Below are 24,913 nucleotides of genomic sequence, written 5' to 3'. Positions count from 1 at the left end.
ACATTCTCAGCTTCCTACAGGATTTGAGGTGAGCAAGAGCTACTGGAGATCCTGTCTCAAAATAGGAACAACAAAAAATTTTAAACAAACATATAACTGCTTGGGGTTTTTTGTTGTTGTTTATTTGTTTGTTTTGCTGGATACACCGGGAGTAGAGCCCAGAACTTCACATGTCATGGGCAAATACTTCTCTAAAACTGAGTTACAGCCACAGGCAAGTACAGTGAACATCTCATTCTAAAATTTTCTCTGCATGAGCATTGTTTTTCACCACATAAGTGTGTTCAAGCAGTGAGTTCATTGCCAGTCTGCTTTGCTGCTCCCGATTGCTTTAACTTCGGAAAGGTGTCTTTTGTTACTGTTTATTCATTTTTTTATAATATGAAAGTGCAGAAAGATATTATCATTTAGAGCTTCTTCTAAAACTGTTTAGTTATCACTCAGAGCTGAGTGTCCAATTACTTGCATTGATTTACTTACAAAAACAAACAGGTTTGTTTCTACATAGGTATGTTGTATAACTGGTTTGCTATGTTAACACGCTAGTGACCAGTGGGTTAAAAACCATAATCTATGGTGATATTTTATTTGTGCTGAAATGTGATTTTATTTGTATGTTAATAAAGTTGCCTGGAGATCAGAAGTCACAGTGAGCCATAAGCGGGAGTCAGGTGGTGGTAGCACACGCCCTTAATCCAATCACATGGCAGGCAGTCTCTGTGTGTTCAAGGACACAGCCAGCATGGTGACACATACCTTTAATCCCAGTACCAACCATAGAGACCTGGAGGTCTGTATAGACAGGCAGTGACGAGGAAGTCATGTGGTTGGGTTTAGAGCTAATGAGAAGGCAGAACAGAAAGGCAATAAAAAGACAGGACACAGGAAGAATGTCTCTCTCTCAGGGGAAGGATGGCAGCAAATGGTAAGATAAGGTGGTCTTAGCTCTTGGCTACTGCTCTGATCTCTGGGCTTTTAACTCTGCATTTGTCTCTGTGTTTCTTATTTAATAAGACTGTTTAGAATTTCATCTACAATAATCAGTGTTTAAAAGTTTATTTAGTTTTTTTTTTAATCTTTCTCCCTTGTGAGGTTGCAGTCTTTTTTTTCCTCTTTGGTATATGGGAAACATGAAATCATTTTATTCATTTCTGATTGCCATCTACAAGCATTTCCCTCCAAATAAAATGGCAATCTTATTATTTTAAAACATGTATTAAATAAAATGTTTGAAGTTGTTTTTAGATTATTTATCTTTTAGATTGTTAACATAAAAACCATTCAAGTCTAAGGTAACCCTTGTTTGAGGTAAAAGTTCTGAGAACTAGCAAAAAAATGGTTGAGTGAAAAAAATAAAAGACTAGGTAGAGAAATGGGTTATAGGTCAGATATTAACAAATAAAGCACACAATTAAAATTTACATTTTCAGACGATTGAAGTTGTGCCAGCTATTTCTAATAATATAGTACTGGAGACAATAATAAAAATAATGAAATCTTATGACATATTTTTAAATTACATATTTTTGTACAAATGTGTTTGTCATATAAGACAGAAAACCAAAATAAATGGGAAATAGAGAAATTATTTATAATCCTCATCTTGAATGTAAATGGCACATTTTTATACATGTGGACTTTCATGTTATTTTCTAAGTAAATATACATTTTGCGTGCATTAGTTAGTGCATGTTATATACAGTACTTTTAGCTATATACAGAAGTTTTAGAAAAAATGTAGAAGATAAACTTTCTTGTACAACCTTTGACAGACCAAAATGTAGCAGAATCATGGAAAGTTTATTTAAATATTGTTTCAATCTCCTTCCCTCCCATTCCACAACATACCCTCCCTTACAAATCAACTCTTAATAATGACTTAGGCCTCCACTTTCTGAGTGATTACATGGTGAAGAAATGGGAAGTCTTTCCCCTCTGTTCACTGAGCTGATGGTTCCCATTCTGTCCCTGATGAAATTGTTAGGCGTCTCTTCCATGATAACAGACCAGGGATGCTTTGGTGTGAATTCTCCTCCTTATGATTAAGAAAGCAATTACTCTGATCCTGATCAGTTTTCTTTTCCTTTCTTTAGTTTTTCTTTTTAAAAGATTCATGTTCTCCACCAAGCTCTTCTACTCATTCTGTGTTCACTGTACTAATATACCTCAATATATGATGCTTAGAAAGATACTTTGCTAAAGACATGTACTAAAGTTTGGATGTAAGTGTGTCCCATACATTAAAACTTAGCTCCCAGATGGTGGTGCTATTTTGGAGTTTGCTAGATATTTTGGGAGTTAGTACCTGTGTAGAGAAAATAGTAGGGGGCAACATATCCTTTGGGGTTCATTGTGGCTGGCCCCTTCCTGCCATAGTCTTTCTACTTCCTATTCACTAAAAGGAAAGATCCTTTCCCACCACATGCTTCTATCAATACGATGTTCTAAGCTCAAGTGCATGGAGTCAAATGCCATGGATAGAACTCTCCCAAACAGTGAGCAAACACAAATACTTCCTCTGTTAAACATTTAGCGTCAAGTATGTCAAGGTAACTGACAGACCATGCACTTCCTCAAGATATGAAAAGAAGTTCCTTAAAATCCTGATGGGTTCAAGTGGATACACTGAGCTCGATGTTGGCTGGAGACAATAGCTTAAGCAAGCTGCTAGGCCTCCATGATGGTAAATGGATTCTTTGTTTCATTAGTTTAGGATTTTGCATTTCAAGTCCAATTTTAAAGTAATTTTTTTTCTGATCCATTCCATGCCTTTGGCTCATTATTCATTAAAATTCTGTCAGTCCCTTGGACTTTTAAATTTGCTTAACTAAATATTTAAAAACTACGGCTTGCATATGCTATACAGTTGATTTTTTTTCTGTCCTACGTCAACTCTCAGCTATCACATGAGTACGTCACTAATTCATCTTACCAAAGATCTCATATTATGACCAAAAGTGGCTATCAACTACAAAAGAGTAAGGAACATGTAAATTGTGTACACTCTGGACAAAGAGTTCACACCATATAACCATAATAGGTTTTCTACCAAGACTTCAGTTAAAAATAGAATTAATTTTAGTAAGGCTTTATTTATAGCTTTCTATAATGTAATTTTAAAGTTATACCAAGATTCAAGTTGTCTATCATTTGACCCTGACTCTTAACTTGTAAGTAAGTAGACCATTAGATTTTCTTTTTAAAGCTGTTTCCCCCAACAGAATTCACCACATAGTTAAGGTCAGTATTATTTAACCTTACATAATATCATGTTATGTTGTTCTCATTAGTGTTTATCCTTGAGGCTTGAGTATCAGCCAAACTGAGTTCCAAGAGTTTAACTGTTTGGAATTTAGAATCCTATGAAATACCTTTAATCTAGCTGTGACATTTTTCCTGTGAAGAAAGTCATACCTATCTCAATGCTGCTGTAATAAACAGTTGTAGATTGTACACTGTGGATGAAGAGCAATAAGCAGTCCCCTCTTAGTTTTCAATCATTCGAGGCAATAATTGTCATTTCATGTAGTTAGAGAAATCTTGACAATTTGCTTTGGAGAAAATAGAAAATAACACCAATTTTGGTGTCATACCAAAATGGTGTTATGGGTGGATATGGGTGGATATTTGGTGGATATGGGTGTAGGCAGATACACTTCCAGCTCTACAGCTCTCTAGCTTTGTGTATGAAACACCTTTTTTGTGGTTTTAGTTTTTAACAGTCAACCATGATTCCAAAATATTAAGTAGACTTTTCTAAAAATAAACAGTACAGTACATTTGTTTCATACCGCTCTAAGTAGTACGATTTTTGTGACATCTTGTTATTGCCCTAGGGTATTAAACATCCCTCTGTCCAGTGCACCCAAGCTGTATATACTATTTTTAGTTACACAGTAGCCATCTGGATTATCAGACTGACTTTCACAATATCCCAGTGTTTATGTTCAATTAAATCTATTTTGGTTACTAATGATCTTAAAGTGAGAGAATAGTCGCATTGACAATTTGGGTATACCAAAGAGAAGTGGTAAAAGGCCTCCTTTAAATTAGAAAGAGGAAGTTCTCAGCTTTGTAAAACAAACAAACAAAAACAAAAAACTTATCTGTGTAAGGATTGCTAACTAAGAAAAAATTACTTCAATCCTTGATTTCAAGGATATGCTAGAAGTCCTGGTACACAATCCCACTGATAAAGGGGACTGTGGTTCTCCAGCTTGTCCAACTTGCCTGACCATTTTCTGTAAATGTAGTATGGAATATGACAAAGGACAGACTTAATAAAACCTCAAATAGATTACAGAAAAGCAATTATGAAACGTTGACACCTAATAAATGCTAGCAGCCTCCTTTTCCAGTTACCACACTGCAGATTTCACTGTCTTGTAGCAGTGTGTTGGCTTTGTAATACAAACAGGCACCAACTTATTGTCTTATCCATCTGAGGTCATTCAGGCATGCATTGTATGCTTCATAACAAGTTAGACTTGAAAGGGCCTTATAGAGCGAGCCAAACTTTCACCAGAAACTCACAATCTTCCACATTATACATGAACGTTTCTTATGCTGAAATTTCAACCCAGCACAATTTTTAGAAATCAGTCAGAATTGATGGCCTAAGTCAAGTCCTATAACTAGTAAAATATATATTTTTTCATATCTAAAAGCAGCTATATACTAGGGGTTTAACCTTGGTAAGTGAAGACTTCCATACTTTAATTGTGTCACATATTTATATACATTCTTCACTATCCTCTTAATTTAATTTTGAAACAGGGTCTCAGTTATTCCAAATGGGCATCCAACTTGCTATGTAGCCAAGGATGACCTTGAACCCCTGATCTCTCTACCTCCACACAGTTTATACACTGCTATGGCTATCCTCTTAATCATAACTTCAAAACATTATTATATTGATTAAATATTTTTTAAATGTAATTTCTTTTAAATACTGTTGTTACTTTCTACATCCTAACACTGACATTAATTTTCTCCTGATGACACAATGAAGGACTGAGGTATTGGCCCATGTTAACATCCTTTACATCTATTATTTGAAATAGAAGCTCTTGAACTAGGAATAGTACACTTTCATCAGGTGAACAGGTAAGCAGGTAGAAAGCATTGCCTGTCATACTTTCATAAACTGCACAGTGTATTAAGGAGTTAAAGATTCAGCTAAAGGACATGAAAATACTGATGGATCCTCTTGAGTATGAAGTTCATACATCCCACAAGTCCATAATACAGCAGGTTTGAAACTCTTTTTGTTTGTTTGAGACAAGGTTTCACTATCTAGAGCTGGCTGTCCTGGAACTCACTACGTAGACAAGTTTGGCCTCAAACTCACAGAGATCTGGAGTGTTGGAATTAAAGGTGTACACTAACACTCCCAGATGGGTTTGGAACTCTTAAAGGAGTATGGCAAGACTTTGTCGTGTGACTCAGAAGCAGGAAAAAAAAAAAAGATTAAGTTAACAGTAGCCTTGTTTAGATCATTAAAATGCAAACTACAAAGTTAGAGCTCAAATATGGTTGTTCATCACTGAGCTGGGTTTCCATTGGTTTCTATGGCAACATAGAGCAATGCTCCTCAGTATATTGGGTCCCTGAATTTATTTATTTATTTAGTTGGTTAATTATTAAGAAATTTTTAATTCATTTTACATACCAATCACAGATCCCCCTCTTTCCTCCTCCCTCCTGTCCAGCCTCCCCCTCCCCCAACCCACACGCTATTTCCTCCTAAGAGAATGTAAGACCTCCCATAGGGAGTCAGCAGAGCCTGGTACATTTAGTTGAGGCAGGTCCAAGCCCCTCCCCACTGCCTCTAGGCTGTGCGAGGTGTCCCACCACAGGTAGTGGGCTCCAAAAAGCCAGCTCATGCACCAAGGGTGAATCCTGATCCTACTGCCAGGGGGCCCCTTAAGGCAGATCAAGCTACACAACTGTCTTGCTTATGCAGAGGGCCTAGTCCAGTCCCGTGAACGCTCCACAGATGTTGGTCTAAAGTTCATGAGTTCCCACTAGCTTGGTGTGGTTGTCTCTGCAGGTTTCCTCATCATGATCTTGATGTCCTTGCTCATAGAATCACTCTTCTCTCTCTGACTGGACTCCTGGAGCTTTGCCTGGTGCTTGGCTGTGGATCTCTACATCTGCTTCCATCAGTTACTGGATGAGGGCTCTAAGATGACAGACAGTTAGGGTATTCACCAATCTGATTACTGGGGTAAGCCAGTACAGGCACCCTCTCCACTACTGCTAGTAGCCTAAATTGGGGTCATCCTTGTGGATTCCTGGGAACTTCCCTTGCACCCAGTTTCTCCCTATCCCCATGATGTCTCCCTCTATCATGGTATCTCTTTCATTGCTCTCCCACTCCATCCCTGTTCCAGCTCGACCATCCCATTCCCTTATGTTCTCATCCCCTATCCCCTGCCCTCCATTGCCCACCCCTCATCCCCAGTTTACTCATGGAGAGTTCATCTATTTCCCCTTCCCAGGGCTAGCGATGCATCCCTCTTAGGGTTCCCCTTGTTACCTAACTTCTCTGGAACTGTGGATTGCAGTCTGGTTATCCTTTGCTTTACATCTAGTATCCATTTATGAGTGAGTGCATACTGTGTTTGTCCTTCTGGGTCTGAGTTACCTCACCCAGGATGATATTTCTAGTTCCGTCAAAATCAGTCTTCCTGAATTTATTTATTTATTTATTTATTTATTTATTTATTTATTTATTTATTTATTTTTTTTTGGTTTTTCGAGACAGGGTTTCTCTGTGTAGCTTTGCGCCTCTCCTGGAACTCACTTGGTAGCCCAGGCTGGCCTCGAACTCACGGAGATCCGCCTGGCTCTGCCTCCCGAGTGCTGGGATTAAAGGCGTGCGCCACCACTAGTATAAAAAACAATGAGATTTTACTTTCACTTCACTATGAAATATCTAGTAAGGAAACCAAGATAATAAAAATAACATGGTTAGAAGTTCTCAATTTAAGTCCCATTAAAACTAAATATGGTACTGTAGCTTGAGTTTTCCTGCCTGGCCCACAGTCAAAGCAAATCTCTCTCACCTGCCAGTCCCACAGCCACTCAGACCCGACCAAGTAAACACAGAGACTTATATTGGTTACAAACTGTATGGCCGTGGCAGGCTTCTTGCTAACTGTTCTTACAGTTTAAATTAATTCATTTCCATAAATCTATCCCTTGCCACATGGCTCGTGGCTTACCAGGATCTTCACATGCAGCTTGTCATGGTGGCAGCTGGCAGTGTCTCTCTGACTCAGCCTTCCACTTCCCAGCTTTATTCTCCTCCTTGCCCCGCCTATACTTCCTGCCTAGCCAACGGCCAATCAGTGTTTTATTGATTAATCACCAACACATTTGCCATACATCCCACAGCACTTCCCCCTTTTTTTTTTCAAAAAGGAAGATTTTAACCTTAACAAAGTAAAATTACATATAATTTGGGAATTTGGGCGTAGCTTCTCTTACTACTTCCTGCTGGAGGGGGGCGCTGTATCTTATGGGGAAACAAAGAAAATTTTAGAATTATGGAATAGTCCATAAGGCTGTATCGTCTGAGCCAGATGCCTTCAAACCATTCTGGATGTTGGATCATCTGGGCCATGGTGTCATCGGAGACCTTTCAGGGGGTCTTGGCTGGTCAAACCTGATGTATCTTAATCTTGAACAAATCCATAGCCTCTGGCTTTCTGTGGAAACAAAAGCAGAGACTCCTTTCCAAAGTAACATATCCTTATATCCAAATTTTGAAGTCAAGGTATCTTTAAAATATACATTTTGGCATAACTGAACAGCTTTTACAATCAAATGTTTTTCTGCAGTTAAAAATCCCAAAGACAACACAATCCAGATTCTCTGTGTAATATCCATCTTCACGTGGCTTATTTTTTATATTAACTTTACTGTCTCTTTAAAGACTTTATTTTTTTATCTATGTATTTGTTTCTATAACTCTATATATCACCTTTTTGTCTCTTTCAAGCCTACGTATATTTTACACACATTGTAAACTATTACACCTGAATCTGTCTTATTGTGAATCTATTGCTTTAAACTGCAGCAGCTGTGGCTGCTGGCTCCACCCACCTCAGCTTCCCAACATGGCTACGTTACCACCAGCTCTGGGAGCTATCGTGGGTCTATGCTTTTATCCAAGCAGCGTGTAGCCCAAAAACCTCTTTTTTTGTTTTGTACCTGCAAAGGCTAAATCCACCACGCAGCTTAATGTGCCACTTGCAGAGGCCTCATTCCTGTCATACTGCAGGTCAAGCACACACACCAGAAACCCACCAGTAGCTCAAACCGGCAGCTGCCGCTCATTTGAGAGAGACAATTAGGAACTGTTTTAGCTCCGTTTTAGAATCTTTTCTCAGTTTTTAGGTGGAAACTCTTGCCACCACGTTGGACGCCATTTGTAGCTTGAGTTTTCCTGCCTGGCCCACAGTCAAAGCAAATCTCTCTCACCTGCCAGTCCCACAGCCACTCAGACCCGACCAAGTAAACACAGAGACTTATATTGGTTACAAACTGTATGGCCGTGGCAGGCTTCTTGCTAACTGTTCTTACAATTTAAATTAATTCATTTCCATAAATCTATCCCTTGCCACATGGCTCGTGGCTTACCAGGATCTTCACATGCAGCTTGTCATGGTGGCGGCTGGCAGTGTCTCTCTGACTCAGCCTTCCACTTCCCAGCTTTATTCTCCTCCTTGCCCCGCCTATACTTCCTGCCTAGCCAACGGCCAATCAGTGTTTTATTGATTAATCACCAACACATTTGCCATACATCCCACAGCATGGTACAATAAACATCTTTATACATCTTAAATTTGTACCAACTAGTATTTGGAAAACATAGTAAAATGATAGTGAATTACTAGAAAAAATAAAATGTGACATTTGATTCCAAATTTTGTTTTTCCAGCCATTTATCCCACAGATTAGTTTTATTGCTATTTAAAAAGTTAAGTCCCAAATTTTACCTTGATATCTCCTTTTTCCAAGAAAATGAAGATTCTGTTGAAAGGCAACCACTCTCAGATCACAACTTCAATAGTACTGCCCGATTGAGCACACATGTAAGGAACAGCCTCTTCAGGGAAAGAGAGCATACAGATAATGAACATGCAACAATACGTGTATCATAATCCATTCCTTGAGTTTAGATTCTACCAGGAGAAGATACACTGACTAAGGAAAGTGTATATTATATTGCATGATTATAGATTCTATAGATTGTAACAGGAGGGAAGATGGGAGAGGAAGGCAAAGTCTTGCAAGAGAGGACACTGAAGAACATTCCTTCTGAATCTATTGAAATTCATTACTTCCCACAAGTAAGTACTTAAACATCTCCATTGTGGTTATATGCCTAACTTGTATCATCTACTAATTTATAAAAATCATAGAATTAGATTGTTTGAGGGAGGAAATCACCTGTTTCCTTAGGGTTACTTTTCTTCTTTTAATGTTCTAAATATAATATAAATATAATGTTCTAAATATATATACTGTATACTACATAGTATATAAATGCAAAATATGTTTCTTGTTTTTGTTACTGATATGTGTTTAAAAGATATTTTACTTATGCACATAGATGAGATGGAGTTGTGAATTTTGTTGTTGTACTGCCCTTTTTGGTTTTATTGTTAAATTGTATTGGTTTTTGTGAAACACATTCCATAGCCTTCTGCATTCTTTTATTCACATGAAGTTGTTTTTTAGAACAGAGAAGTGAAGAGATGGTGGACATTTTCTGTAATATGATGAAACTGTGCCACATCAGTCAGTCAGTTCAGTACTTCTTTCTTTAACTGGTATTAAATCTAGAATATCCCTTATCTGTTGAGGTTTCTATTGATAACTACATGATTAATTTATATGATTAGAGCAAATCGTTTTCATATCAGCCTACTAATATTTTGTTCCTATCTGCGATTTTGTGCTTTTTATGGACATTAATGCACAAAGCATATCTATGTTTATAAAATAGATAGCAAATTGAAGTTCCAGTTTTGAGATGGTTGTGTGTGCTTTAATTGGCGTTCATTGGCTTGCTCAGCTTCTCACTGGAGAACTTCACTGCAATCCTAGTTCAAGGCAAGGAGCAGAGCTGTCTTTCCCCCACAATTCCTCTGGAAGATTTGTTGTTTACCTGAAGGGTAGAATCCTGACTACCTCCACCTCTGTGCACTCACAAACTGTGAGTTGAACCTCCCAGCATGCTTCACTCATTTGCATGAGATTTCACCATGATTTTTACTTTGGAAAAGTCTTTTGATATTTTTTTATTATTATTCCACTTCAGATTTCCACGTGTCCAAAGCAGAAAAAAAAACCAAACAACTAAATAAATCATCAAATTGTGAATGCTTTGCCATCATGACTTGAAAACTCCTTTTGCAAGAATGAAATCTGTAATTTTTATCCATGAAGTGTTATCTTTCCAAACACAGTCTCTTTAAATAACACAGTAGGGGGAGAAGTGAGAGAGGGGGAATAGAGAAAGATGAGACACACACACACACACACACACACACACACACACACACAGAGAGAGAGAGAGAGAGAGAGAGAGAGAGAGAGAGAGAGAGAGAGAGAGAGAGATCTGATGCTAATGAAATTTTTTACAGTAAATGAGACACCCCTCCCCCCCACAATTTGACCCTGATTCTGAGATTTACAGAATATTCATCCACATATACTAAAGATGTTATAGCTCCATATGTCGACTGGTAGAAAAATGCAGGGAGGTATTTTACATTAAAAGGAGTGGTTATTGCTCACAAAAAGCACCAAGTGTCCTATGAGAAATGGAGAAATGTCAATAACATCAGTGACAACTACCTTCCCTTTCAGACCCCTTTGTGCCTCCACTTCCCCATGTCTGTTGTGTAGCCAGGAGCCAGTGTCATTGGTGAAAGGACCTCAAGCTGTTGGATTGTGGGAAGAGGCTTCTGTCCAAGATGTTTTTACCTTTGCATTCACTAAGCCAGACAAGTTCAGCAGGAAAAGATCAAAGTACTAGCCAACGTTGTAAATCTCAATGTTTAAAAGATGTCTGTGAAAGCTATGGATCTACCCAAGACTCCCCCCGCCACACACACACACACACACACACACACACACACCCACACACACACACACTCTGGCGGGGAAGAAGCATGTAGACTCACAGCAACATGAGTAAAAGATAGCAGTAAAAATAAAACTGGTTTATTTAGGACTTTGAGCCCAGCTTGTTCAATTAACTTGTTTACTGATTTCTAATGTAAAATCTTTCTGTACGTTTTCCTCACTATGATAATTAACAGCCCAGTGTTGAAAATCTTAAAAGTATACTGGTTTGGAATATTCATGTGTGTTCAGAGTTTTTGATTAAACAAAAGATATTTAATGAAATCAATCCTCCTAGACCTTAAATTGCAATCCAACTCACATGAATTTAAATGAGTTTCAATGATATTGCATATGTATAAAAAGTCAAATAGAGGAAACATAAATCACCAGCTATGCTTCTGTTCAATTTTAAAGCATGATAAAAAGAGTTACTGTGTCACGGCTCATTAACACACCACCATAAAACAAATCATATAGATCACATTATATATAACATTTTATTTTTTGCCTGATTATGTTTCCTTATAAAATAGGCCTCTAAGAACTTTATACACGTGGTAAAAAAATTACCTCTAAGGGCTTTTATTGGCCACTAGGGATTGTCTTGGGTAAACTGTTTAGAACTACGAGGGTCTTAAAAAGACATTGGTTTACAACTTTGTAAGTTCACGTAACATACACACAGCTTTGCTGTGATTATTTTGTGACTGCTTGTATCCCAATATATTCTTCGTTGGCATTCTTTAGTTCTCTCTCTTTTCAGACTCCTTTCTTGCCTCTGAGATTTTGATGAATTTAAAATGAATACTCACAGCAACGTAATGAGGAATGTTTTCTTGTACCATAAATCATCACATGGATAGAGTAAATAAGTCAGCTGCTTATTCATTTTTAAACCAGAAATGCCTTATAAAATGCAATGGTGCTTGATGCTCATAAGTAATAATTATCAATATAATACTTAGAACTGGTAACTAAATCATAGTTGGTAATAATCAGGATCTATTTGCTTATTGTGTGGTTAATCACTGTAGATTTTAATGTCAAGTATCTTCCAACATACATAAAGATAAACATGAATTTGAGCATGTAAATGCATAAATGTCATCTGGAAGAGTCAGGTTTTTTTTTTCAGGTTAATTAAATATATGGAGGAATATTAATAAATTACAGAAGTTTCATTTCTTTTTTATAGCAAGAACAGAGTGTAGATGTATACTTGACCTTTATATTGACTATTTTCCCCTAACTTCATGCCATGGCTATGGAGAATAAAACAATATTCCATGGTAGGAAACGTTCAAGATAAGCAAAAGTAAGAAATTGAAAACTTGAATAAATATTTCATATTTATCACTTGTAAGTGCTGTTATTAGCTATAATAAGCTTTGCCATCCAGAATACTTATTACTAAAACTTGTACAGTAGCATTCAAGTCACATATAAAAAAAGTAAACATGGCCCATTTCCTAAAGATACTGAACTATGCTAACTGAGGAATTTTTAAACTTTCAGGGGACTGTAGCTAGAGTTTTCCTGCTTGGTCCACAGTCAGGACAAATCTCTCTCACCTGCCAGTCCCACAGCCGCTCAGATCCGACCAAGTAAACACAGATACCTATATTGGTTACAAACTGTATGGCCGTGGCAGGCTTCTTGCTAACTGTTCTTACAGTTTAAATTAATCCATTTCCATTAATCTATACCTTGCCATATGGCTCGTGGCTTACCGGCATCTTCACATGCTGGTTGTCATCATGGCGGCTGGCAGTGTCTCTCTGACTCAGCCTTCCACTTCCCAGCTTTATTCTCCTCCTTGTCCCGCCTACACTTCCTGCCTAGCCAATGGCCAATCAGTGTTTTATTTATTGACTAATCAGCAACACATTTGCCATACAGAACATCCCACAGCAGGGGACATTTGAAATATAAGCTGATTTTTCTCTTAGTCACCATCTTCGTCTTGTTTTGAAGAAATGGAGATGTGATTCAGAAGCATTATTCATTTTAATTTAAATTGGAAACCATTGCCTGACTTAAGAACTGACTTTTGAATCTTCTCTTCAGAGATATTGACTGAAAGTTATTAACTAAATTTTGCAGCGACTTAATTATGGTATTTGGAGATGACATGTCCTTAATATACTTTATAATTTTGTGTAGCCTGACATTGCTCTATTGCTGTCCGATGTTGGAAGCACTTCTTTAGACAGACATCTTCTCTTTCTGTCTTATAACAATGTTTGAAGTAGAAAATAATTAATTTCCTATAGGGATGTAACATTAAGTTTCAGTAAAATTAAATGACTTGGCTGCTAAGTAAGTGAGTCAAAATTCTTGTCAGAAGAGGCCACATATCGTTAGGAATCTGAGCCTTAAAAGCAAAAGGTCACATCAAATTTGAATTTTAACCTTTCCTGTTTGTACCCTTGTACAATTGTGTCATCTCTTCAGGTCTAAACTTTGTTAAGTAATGATAGTAGAGTTCCTTATAGGGTGATATAATGACTTGATGAGTTTTGACACCATGAAGTGGTATATATATATATATATATATATATATATATATATATATATAATCATATATACACACATATGCATCTGTAGATACACAGTAAATAACCGTTAATTGTTATTGATTAATGTCAATTCAGCTTTCAAATTCTAAACTGCTGCTATTTGGTCAGAAGTGTTAGCTTTAGTGAGAGGTGTCTAAATAAAATTAGCTTATGAAAAAATACTAAATTTCTGGACTACTGAGTTGAGGTAGTTGCTATGATAACTCATACATTCTGAGGAAATTGAGGTGTGGTTTAGTATATACTAAAGATCCTTTCCAATCTCCTTTCTGCTGTCTCTGGTTCACAATAATGGGCCTCATTCTTGTCCATCACAGATTAGTTTTGTTCAGGTTGTTCCTGTGTTGGTCCTACAGAGGAGTTGTCCTTAGAGATCCCTGTATGCACTAATTCTCTCTCTTATGGCAGTACTGCTGAAGAAAGAGAATGTGTTATGCCATGTATTGATGGACTAGAGCTGCATGTTTTGGCTCAAGGTTTCAATCCAAGCCACCAGGAGGCTGAAATAGGATTACCAGGAGTTTGAGAAAATTCTTGATTACATGGTAGACCTTATCTCAAGGGGAAAAAAAAAGATTAAAATTCAAAGGAATGAAAAATATGCCTTTAGGGGAACATAGAAATAAAAATAACATTTAAAAGATGGGAAATTGGCACACTGTTCTTCTGCAGAACAATACGGTACAGGCAGTTGAGCTACCGATGACCTCATGGCAAACAGGTGGCTGTGAGTATATAGCTACCCAACCAATGACACATTCTTCCAAACATTCATTTCACACTTGATGTCATCAAACGTTTGTCTCTTGTAGTCACACAAAATGGGAAAACAGAATCAATTGCGTTAGTGACCTTATTACTCTATCCTTAAGGTGAGATTTACACAACTTCTTTTAGAGAACACACGTATTGTTAAAATACTAAAAAGTTATTCAAAGTTATATTTTTCTAAGTATGGCATGTAAATAAAATATTTGCTAATCACTACCTGGCTCTTCTATGATAGCTAAAATACCTTAAAAAAAAAACCTACCCAATTTTATAAATTGCAGTGGTGACTGAATTAAAGAACTATTCATTTTTAAGTATTGATTTACTATAAAATTTTAACAAAAATAATTCTATGCTTTCCCATATTACTGTTATTAGTTAATATATACTTCAAGTTCTTTTCCACTATACATCTGGTTTGAAGTATTGTATGTTGCATATTGAAGCACAGGATTAAAAAAAAAGAACATTAATCAGCATGCACTTGAATGACTGTCCTCACTAGAACTCATAAAACCCATGTGAAGTAGGCATAGTGTGTCTGGACCGCATTTAAGCACAAAATCTCAAGTTCCAAGTGCTTTGGACCCAGAACATGCAGAGTTGCACAATGAAGTGAGAAACCAGGTCATCTGCTATATCTACCAATGCATTTACACGTATGTGCAGCCAGGCTTATGCACACATGGATTGTGAATGTATGTACTTTGCAGTAAGAATCGATGTTGAATGCTGTTTCACAACAAGATAAATGATACTCTTCATGGTGAAATTTGGTAAAGAATAGATGTATGATATCTGTTTCTATAAAGGCAAACAAATATGTAGAGTGGTCTACCAAGAAAAATTCTCAATATTTGTAAAATTGTATTCAAAACATTTGTAGTTTCTTGGAATGATAATACCTTTCTTATCATTATTCTACATTTATGTAGAATCTTATGTACATACTTATTGCCCTAAGATTAAAATTAAATGTCCAGAAGATGTAAAATTAATAAAAATAGCCAAATATGACAAGTTATATTGCCAAGTATGGCCTGCATACCAACCAGAGAGATGGCTCTGTGGGTAAAGTCACATATTGCCGAGTCTAGCACCCTGACTCAGATCCTTGAGACTCACATAATGGAAGGAGAGACACTACTTCAGCAGGTTGACCTCTGACCTCCATAAGCATACCATAGTACACATACCTACCCATCCATACACACACATACCCATCTCTCACCTCCAGCTTAGACAAATAAATAAGTATAAACATTTAAATAATAATGGGAGAAGTAACGGATAACACCAAATGAGTCACCAAAAAAGCACCATTTACTTAAAAACTTTATATGGTAACTCTAGAGTCTTGGTCAACTTAAATTTCATTTATTTAAATAAGAGCTCATTTTTGTATCTATTTTTGAGTGTATGCATATGTGCATGATCCTGTGTCTATGCACATATTCATATGGAGTCCAGTGATTGATGTTGTGTCTCTTTCTCAATCTCTCTCCACCTTGTTTTTGGGATAAGACCTCTCACTGAATCACTGATTCTGCTAAGCTGGCTGGCCAGCACACCCCATCTCCATTTCTCCATTGCTAGGGTGAAGATCAAACTCCTATCCTCATGCTTGCACTGAAAATACTTCAGCAGTTGGTCCACCTCTCCAAAATTTAATTTGTTAAATTTTTCAATAACAATCATTTCTGAAAATTATCATTTGGCTTGAGAATTAATCCAGTATGTCTGAAAATTCAATGACTTTTGATGATACTTTCAGTTCCTAGCTGTGAATTAATGGTATCTCACAGGTCCTTTCATGCTTTAATGATTCTAATGTCTTTAAAGAATAAAAGTGTATAATGTATTTTTTAAAAGGACAGAAAATGAAGATTGGCTGCACAAATCTAATCTAATGCTAATTGGATGTCTTATTTATTTAGCTTGGTGTAAATAGAACCATGCCAGCAATTAGTGTTGAACAACATATGGAATCCAGAGGGAATGTGTATTTGAATGTTCATCTCAAGGATATCACAGTAATTTTGCTAGCCTAAACATAAGTTTTAATGTAACTTACTTTGCAGATTCAGATTTCTTAAAATACTTTATACACCTGTTTCTTGATGTGTTTTAATATTTTCTAAAATACTGAATTTTGAACTTTGTGTATTACCCATTTGTCCTATGCCCTTAAGGAATTTAAAATGTTTAGTATCATTTTATTTATTGTATCCATAAATATACCTATGGAAGTTCCATACTTGACCATCCATATGTATTTAATAAATGTTTGCACACATAGGAAGAGGCTAAACTCTTGTAAACTTTTAATATTATCCTATAAAAGGAATTTTTATATGTTGATTACTATTATTTTGATATTTCAATGCACATGGACATAAACCAGGTTTAGAAATTAATTTTGTAGCTGTCAAGATACCATTAACCTTTCACTTTCAGTTTTTAAATTTTACTGAAATTTTATTATACTGTGTTTATTCACTTATAAAAAGTACTTTCGACATATTTTGATGTCATATGAATAATAAACAACCAAGAATCAATGGCAGCTAAAGATACCCTTTTGATTGTGGAGAAAAATGAAAACTCATTTGTAGTAGGAAGTTTTCCTGTGTCCTACCCTGGCCTGCGGTTGGGACAAATCTCTCCCACTTGCATCCCCCAAGTAAACACACACAGAGGGTTATATTAATTATAATTCTATGGCCATTTGCTCAGGCTTATTACTGACTAGCTCTTACATTTAAATTAACCCATAATTCTTTTATGTTTAGCCACGTGGCTTGGTACCTTTTCTCAGTTCTGCCTTCACATCTTCTTTCCTCTGTGTTTGGCTGGTGACTCCTGACTCATCCTACCTCTTCCCAGAATTGTCCTTGTCTGCTTACCCTGCCTATACTTCCTGCCTGGCTACTGAACAATCAGTGTTTTATTAAACCAGTGTACAAGAGCATTATCCCTCAGAACTCATTGATCGAATGATAAATGGATTTGAGATGAAAAATAAAGTATTATCATGTTATTTAGATTTTAGAAGATAGATTTCTGAATTAACAGTGTGTGGATTACAAAGTGATAATTATTTAATAAAGTTGTTATCTAGAAAGAACCAGTGATCTCACACCTGCCCCTGTATAAAGCTAATAATAGTCAACTCATAAAGGTGCACAAAATCCTTTGCAAGACATTGAACTTTAAGGGTGAAGCCATTGTCCATTCAATCATCAGTGTTGGCACACAAAAAATAGTAAGTACTAGACAAGGGAACTGCTGTAAAAACACATCACAGTTAAAAGTCTTTTCTTGGGCCTGGAGAGAGGGCTCAAAGGTGAAGAGCACTTCCTGCTCTTGCAGAGGACCTGGGTTTGGTTGATACCTGGTGTCTCACAACCTTCTACGTAACTCCAGCTTCAGTGGGTACAAGGCCCTCTAATTCATGAGCTAATTAACAAGTGCTCCTTTCTTCAGCTAAGGTCAAGTGGTTTGTGTAATGGATGCCCCAGATAAGCTGAAGGGAGTATGGAATTTGCATGCACATAGTACATACACATACTGGTAGGCAAACACTTGACACTAAGAAGTAGTTGGATTTGGATTTCAGGAATTCTTGAGGATGTATTAATGTAAAGCTGCCAGAGTTTCATCAGGAAGAGAAATGTTCTAGATGATCTCTGTCTCCTCTTCACTGAGGAACTAGTTTCTTTTCTTCCTGTGAGCTTAGTTAATATAAACAGAGATTCTGGTTGTGACAGGAAATGAAAACAAACACCCTCTTTGTTTAAGTTGTGCATGAATGAATGTCCTTAATGAAAATATTATGTCTCTCTCCTCTTTCCCTCTCTGTCTCTCCCTGTCTCTCTGTCTCTGTCTCTGTCTTTCTCTCTCAAAGTTAGAAATGAGGTTCAGCCGTTCCTTCTGTATTTTCTAAGACCACTTTATCTTAGCACATCTTTATATAACCAACATTTAGGGAACTAATAAGTCAATTGATACCATAAACTAAAGCGGTAGTAATTACGTTCAACTCTAAGGTGATTCAGTCTTAAACACTTAAATTTGGAATTTTGGCAAGCACTGTCAGGTGGCTGGAATAAATGAAGTAAACAGGAATAATGCCAATTAGAACACTGGAAGAAACCCCAGCATTCAGTCATTTAATGGAGTGTTTAATGTCTCAAAGCATGATATTGTGGTATACTTTATGTCAACATGCTAACTTCATGTGATCATTTTGAATAATCTTCCCTTTCACCATTTTACGCAATGTTGTATTTGAAAAGTTTTTATTTTACCATGAATATTTTTATGTTCTATGGTATTTGAACCCATTAATTAGGGTAGCTACTTTTGAATAGTATTTTTGCCCGCTTTTCTGTAACTTCCAGTCTGAGCATTTCCTAAGGATCATAAATTCCACAATAAAGATAGCACAGTGTATTTGGAATTCAACTGTATTTTAAAATCAAATTTGGCATTAGATTTGAAATGTTATGCTTGTATAAAATATTCAAATTTAAGTCATAATCAGTATTGTCTGTGACTCAATATTTTAAAATGTTCTATTTCAAAGTAAATTTAAGAAAATACTTAAGTAATTAGAAACAAATGACTAAAGTATAAGTTTAAGATATCTCTATTTAAAAAGTTTGACCAGTTTAAAATTTTCTAAACTTTCTTATATTAAAAAAAAATCTATAACAATTGCAAGAATTTATAGATATATTGCTATAGTGAGTTTTATAGAGGGAGACATGACTCATTTTTTAAATTTGTAAATTATAGTATATGAAAAGATAGATATTTTAATGGAAGTTAAAAATGATAAAGTAAAAATGAAGATCTTCATATACTCCCCCAAACAAGTTAATGTACACTCTTTGTTTAAATGAGAACTTAATACTATTCAAAAATATGTGTTTGATATTTCCCATACTGTCAGAGAATGGCTGCCATCTGGAATGTAAGCCAAAGTGTGGAGATGGCTCTTATACAACACTAGAAAGTGAGAGACACAGTTTTTCTGCAAGTGAATTGAAATACAAGAATATGTGCTTGCTGAAGCACAGTTTTACCACATGCCCTTTACTTACTAACTTAGAGTGTCTAAACCAAATTGAGCTACCTCACCAACTTACAAGAGGCTGGGATGGCTTGCCTCCTTACCAATGTGTTCTGTAGAGGCTAAAGTGGGAGGTGGGGCAGCTTTCTTATTGACATTAGTTCATAATCAATGTTCTGGGCACTGAAGATAAATCTCATTTAAATGTTTCTAATTTCAATTAGTAAAGCCAGCAAATATACAGTCAATAGAAAAGTATAACACCTATCTAGACTTATTACATTTAGTGGACTCTTGATCCTGTTCATTTTAGCAACTGGTTTCCAATGACCAATTTGAGGGAAGAAAATCAAATTCATTCAGTTTGCACCTTGATTTGAAGTGGAAATGAGGGAGATGCCACACAGTTGAGACAGTCCTGTCTTTTGGAATCATTGGTAGATGGTTTATGGGTAGGAAGGGCTTACTTATTACTCATCAGAATAAGTGTTATACTGAAGCAACCCACCTCATTCAACTCAATTCTGACTTTGAATAATCCCAGTCAGGTGATGTTAGTGTTGAATTTGATCATTAGTCAGCCTCTTTCAAGTTCTTTTCTGATAAACTTAGAAAATGGAGATTTTGACTTTATTTAAAAAACATTCTTTGTATGTGAAACACAGAATTTAGGAAAACTTGAATAAAAGCTCTGAATTTTTAGCTGAAGATGGACCTTGACATGATGGGTATTTTCAAATCTCTGTTAAATCTTAAAGCTCACCCTTCCGTGTCCCAGAAGTGTTGGATCTGTGACTTATGGGCTGTCCAATTTAGAGCTAGAGTGATGCTTTATACAGAATGGGAACTGTGGAAGTGGTCCCAGGGGTCTCTGGATGAAAGAGCCAATCAAACAGCTGGACCCTAATAGCCTTCTAAGAGAAAACTCACAGAGCCTCATCAGCAAGGCCTTTTACATTATCCTTGGGATGAACGTTACCCTGGGGCCTAACTTGCAACATCGTCTTCACCTTCCTCCATTCCAAGGCTTTCTATGATACAATTCCCCAACTCCCTGAATGTACTCTGCATGTGGAGGGGAGGGCTGTACAAGTCTTTTCATGGTTCATATAGCAAAACACAAGAACGGTCACATTAACTGGTTATAACAAAAGCACTGGTGATTTGGTGAGCTCTCCGACATTGATCTTCAAAGCCATGTGAAAAAAATATGCAATCTTTATTTTTAATTTCAAGCATATCAGTTCAAATCTTCCCAAGCAGAAAATTCCATCAAGTGAGATCCATCGGCAGTTAAAGTTCAAAGTCAGAGAGCAAATGGAAATCGTTGTAGCATTTCTCATTTCCCCATGGGCATGACCACTCCAAATGTGCCACATGATTTACTGTCCCCGGATAGTAATTGACAATGCTCGCTGTGAGGAAACTGGTAGAACACTTAGGGAAGATGAGTATGGACGGGCCTTTTTACATTAATTTTGGCTCCATTCTGGTGTTTATCTTTTAATTTTCTTTCTTCCTTTAAAATTAATTATCATATTTTGATTCTATCCCATCTAAATTCAAGATTTTTGGAAGGAGATTAATAGCATCACCAAAGAAATTTTAAGATTTAGTGTCAGAAACATCAAGTAGTATAAGAGAGGGAACAGTTAGATCTGTAATTTAAGATAAGCTTACATGGTAAAAATAAGAATCAACTACACATAAGAGAAATGACATTTGAGCTGTATTCAAAATGTAAATTGGACTTTCCTGTGATTCAATAGATATTAGTATTTAATATTCTCCATAATAATTAGAAAAAGGAGATAGTTTTATGTGTAAATATTTAAAATATTAAAAATTTCCTTGGCATTAATATTTCTAAACCTGTTCATTTTGTTTATTGAAATTCTTAATTACTATGTATTTTATAGAGTGTGGGATTTTTTTTGTGTGTGTGTGTGTATGTGTGTGTGTTGCTTGAGATAGCTTTAAACTTTGGAACTCATTTTATAGCCTAGGCTTGCTGTGTAGCAATTCTCCTGCCTCAACTTCTTGCGTATTGAAACTTGCACATGCACTCTTATCACCTGGAATCCCCATAGGTGCCTTTAATGCTTAAAATAATTCATGCAAATCAAATTTTGATCAATTTGATAATGACTTCCAAACATTAAAGTGTGTATTAGGAAAGTGGGGCCTGACAGAAACAGCCATCTGTTCAACAATGTGGATTCCTTTGTCACGGGCTCCATCATCCTTTTTTTCTTTGTTCTTAGCTGCTGTTATTTCTCCTTCCCACTCCTCCCTCTCTTTGCTTCTCTTCATCCTCTCCCAGTTCCCTCTCTTTTCCTTTGTGTGCCATTGTTGGTATCCACTGTAGTGATAGGCATGGAGTGTATTCATTATGTATATAGTTATATAAATAAATCTACTAGGTTACTTCCACAGTTCTTTGAGCCAAACAATGTAAAGTATCAGCAAATTATCACTGCATATATTTAAGTGGTGAGTCATCGTGATGGTCTTTAGAGATTGTGAGAGAATCATTTGTATGCTCTTACAATGTATAACTCATAATAAAGACAAGAAGAATAAACAATTCTCAAAAAATGAAATGCCTTCTGCCATTTCTCTTGTCTTTTTTATTCCTTTTATTGAAAAGACCTCTTTTTTTTTTTCATCTCACATAATATAGCCTGATTATGGTTTCCTTCCCTCTGCTCCTGCCAGCTCTTCCCTACCTCCCCTCCCATCTGGACCACACCCTTCTGTCTCTCCAGAAAACCCGTCTTCTAAGGGATAACAACAAGATGAAATATAACAAGATAAAAAAAAATTAACACATCAGAATAGGACGAAACAAACAGAAGGAAAAGAGCCCAAGAAAAGGCACAAGAAACAGATTCATTTACACACTGAGGAATTCTATAAAAACCCTAACCTGAAAGTCATAATATATATGCAACGGACCTGTAGGATTAAAAGAGAGAAATAACTTTTATCTTAAGATAATTTTTTTAAAAAGAGAAAGCTATGACATGACATTATGAAATAGGAACCTCAAAAAATGCTATTAAGTTTCTAAATTTTCACTTTCAATTGGTCATTAATTAGAGGTAGCTCCTTGGTTAGGTATGAGGGCATGTGTCCACATCTCCTTTTAGCTCTAGGATCCCACCTGGTTCAGACCTGTGCAGGACCTGTCTCAGTGTCTGTGATTTCACAGGTATGTTGGTCAATCCTGCTGATTTATAGGAGCTTATTTTTTTAAGTGTCCACAAACCCTTCTGGCTTTTACACTCTTTCTGCCTCCTCTTCCACAAGATTCCCTGATCTCTAAGAGAAGGGATTTTTATGGAGACATCCTATTTAGGGCTGAATATTCCAAAGTCTCCCATTCTCTGCATAATGTCTAGCTGTGAGTCTCTGTATTTGTTTTCACCTGCTGCTGGAGGAAGCTTCTCTGATGATGACTGAGCAACTGTTTTTGTTTTTTGTAAACAGGACTAAATCCCCATAGTTAGTCATGTTCCTTTTCCTTGGTCAGCAATGCCATCAGTTATTATAGTCTCTGTTGGCTAAACTACTAATGTGTTACTCACTTGGGTGTGGGTTTTAATAGTAGTAAAATTCTTTCTTTTTTCAACTTCAAATACTGCACTGTCCCATTTTCAAAGATTTGTATTGAAAAAAATCAAGGATGGCATAGCCTTTGAAATTATGCCATATTGTGTGTTTATTGCTTAAATGGGAAGGATTGGCTCTTTCCATGAAGCTGGGTCTGTAAGATCAGTAAAAGCATGCAAGGGTGTGCATTATACATTCTAAGTACAAAATTCTTCCAATAATAAAGAATAATGGTCCCATAAATATACAGAATGAAAATATGAAAAAATATTTAATATAATAATGCAATATCTAAAGACTGTTGTCAATGATTTCAAATTTGTTGATTAGCAAGTGACAAAATTATTTTACTGTCAAACCCTAATTTCCATCATGATATTAGGTCATTTTCTGTTTGCTCAGTGTTTTCTCTACTGTGCTGTCAAATATGATGACTCCAAAAAGGAATTGGAAGGAAGTAACACCAAACACATTAAAATTAAAGGTATTTTGAAGACCAAAACTTCAGGTAATATATATATATATCAAATATTGTCACAATCTCAGATGCACAAAAAACAATTTTCATTTTGAGATAGTGTCTCACTGTGTATCCCTGATTGGCCTGGAACTTGCTATGTGGACCAGGCTGGCCTCAAGCTTAGACGTGTCCTCCTGCCTCTGCCTCCTGAGTGCTGCAATCATAGGGTGTGCAACCACACCTGACCAAATGAATCTTTTTTTTTTTAAAAAAAGCACATTTCTAACAAGTAATAAGAATATCACATATTTATATGATTTCTGAATAATATAACAATGTGAGAATATCAAGTGTACTTTCTGAAGTTAGGGCAGAATGTGACTAGAAACTCAAGTAATATGAGATGTCAAATAACTCTTACTGTACTGAGATCAGGTACCAGTGTCCTTGTTTGCTCACTCACGTGAATGTCAACATTTACCAGGGATGCTTTATTCTAGATTGTGAGCACTAAGCGGTCATAGTACCACGCTATGAGAAAGATCAAACTTTGCCCTGGTAGCATGATTTCAGAATAACAGAAGACAGTTCCCTAGGGAATAAGATGCTATCTCACTTAACCTTTGCTTTACAGTACCTCACAGGTGAGCATGGGAGGTTTTCTCATGTCTGTGACATATCTTAAGATAGTGAAGGCAGGGAGTTGATTTCATTCTAAGAACCATGAAATTGAATTCTATACTCTCAATGAGGTGACAAGTTCTTTCTTCCCCTTACATTTAAATTTTAAATTTTAAGACAGATAGTTTGCTATAGTGATAAATCAGAAATAGTATGCAGTTTAGACAGTGCATTATTTATATTTAATTTGGGCAAGATTTTATTTCACAGAGTAACAGTGTATCAATTGCAGCATTATTTTAATACTCTCACTGATAAAATACAATGTGTCAATCATTTCTAATATTTTAAACTTCATAGAAAATTTGCTTAGAAGTTACCTATATTTGATTATTCTGAAGTTTTGAATATCTGGATGTTTGGGGAGAATTTTAACAAACCTGAGCTTATTAATAAATTATCATTGAATTCATTTATTTTCTGAATGCTAAAAATCTTGTATTGATACCTGTGAGGGATTGTTAAGGGCAGGCCCAAGCACATAATATATCATCCATTAAGCTAGCCAAGCATTTCATTTCTATTAACGTAAGTGATCTTTTCTGAAAGTACTTAGGCTAGTTAAGCAAAATTCAGGTCTCT

The 24,913-nt window shown here is 36.2% G+C and overlaps 1 long non-coding RNA gene across 2 annotated transcripts in view; it reads right to left on the bottom strand.

Moving 5' to 3' along the window:
• LOC131922402 (uncharacterized) overlaps positions 1-3,338 on the bottom strand; it is a 36,679-nt gene extending 33,341 nt beyond the window's left edge. For both annotated transcript variants that reach the window (XR_009382268.1, XR_009382267.1), the window contains exon 1: positions 3,262-3,338. This is a non-coding gene — a long non-coding RNA (uncharacterized LOC131922402). The remainder of the gene's footprint in view (positions 1-3,261) is intronic.
• Between the last annotated feature and the right edge of the window lie 21,575 nt (positions 3,339-24,913).

This window comes from Peromyscus eremicus, chromosome 12, assembly GCF_949786415.1.
Source record: "Peromyscus eremicus chromosome 12, PerEre_H2_v1, whole genome shotgun sequence".
NCBI classification, from domain to species: Eukaryota; Metazoa; Chordata; class Mammalia; order Rodentia; family Cricetidae; genus Peromyscus; species Peromyscus eremicus.
This window is presented reverse-complemented; position numbering and strand designations above follow the sequence as displayed.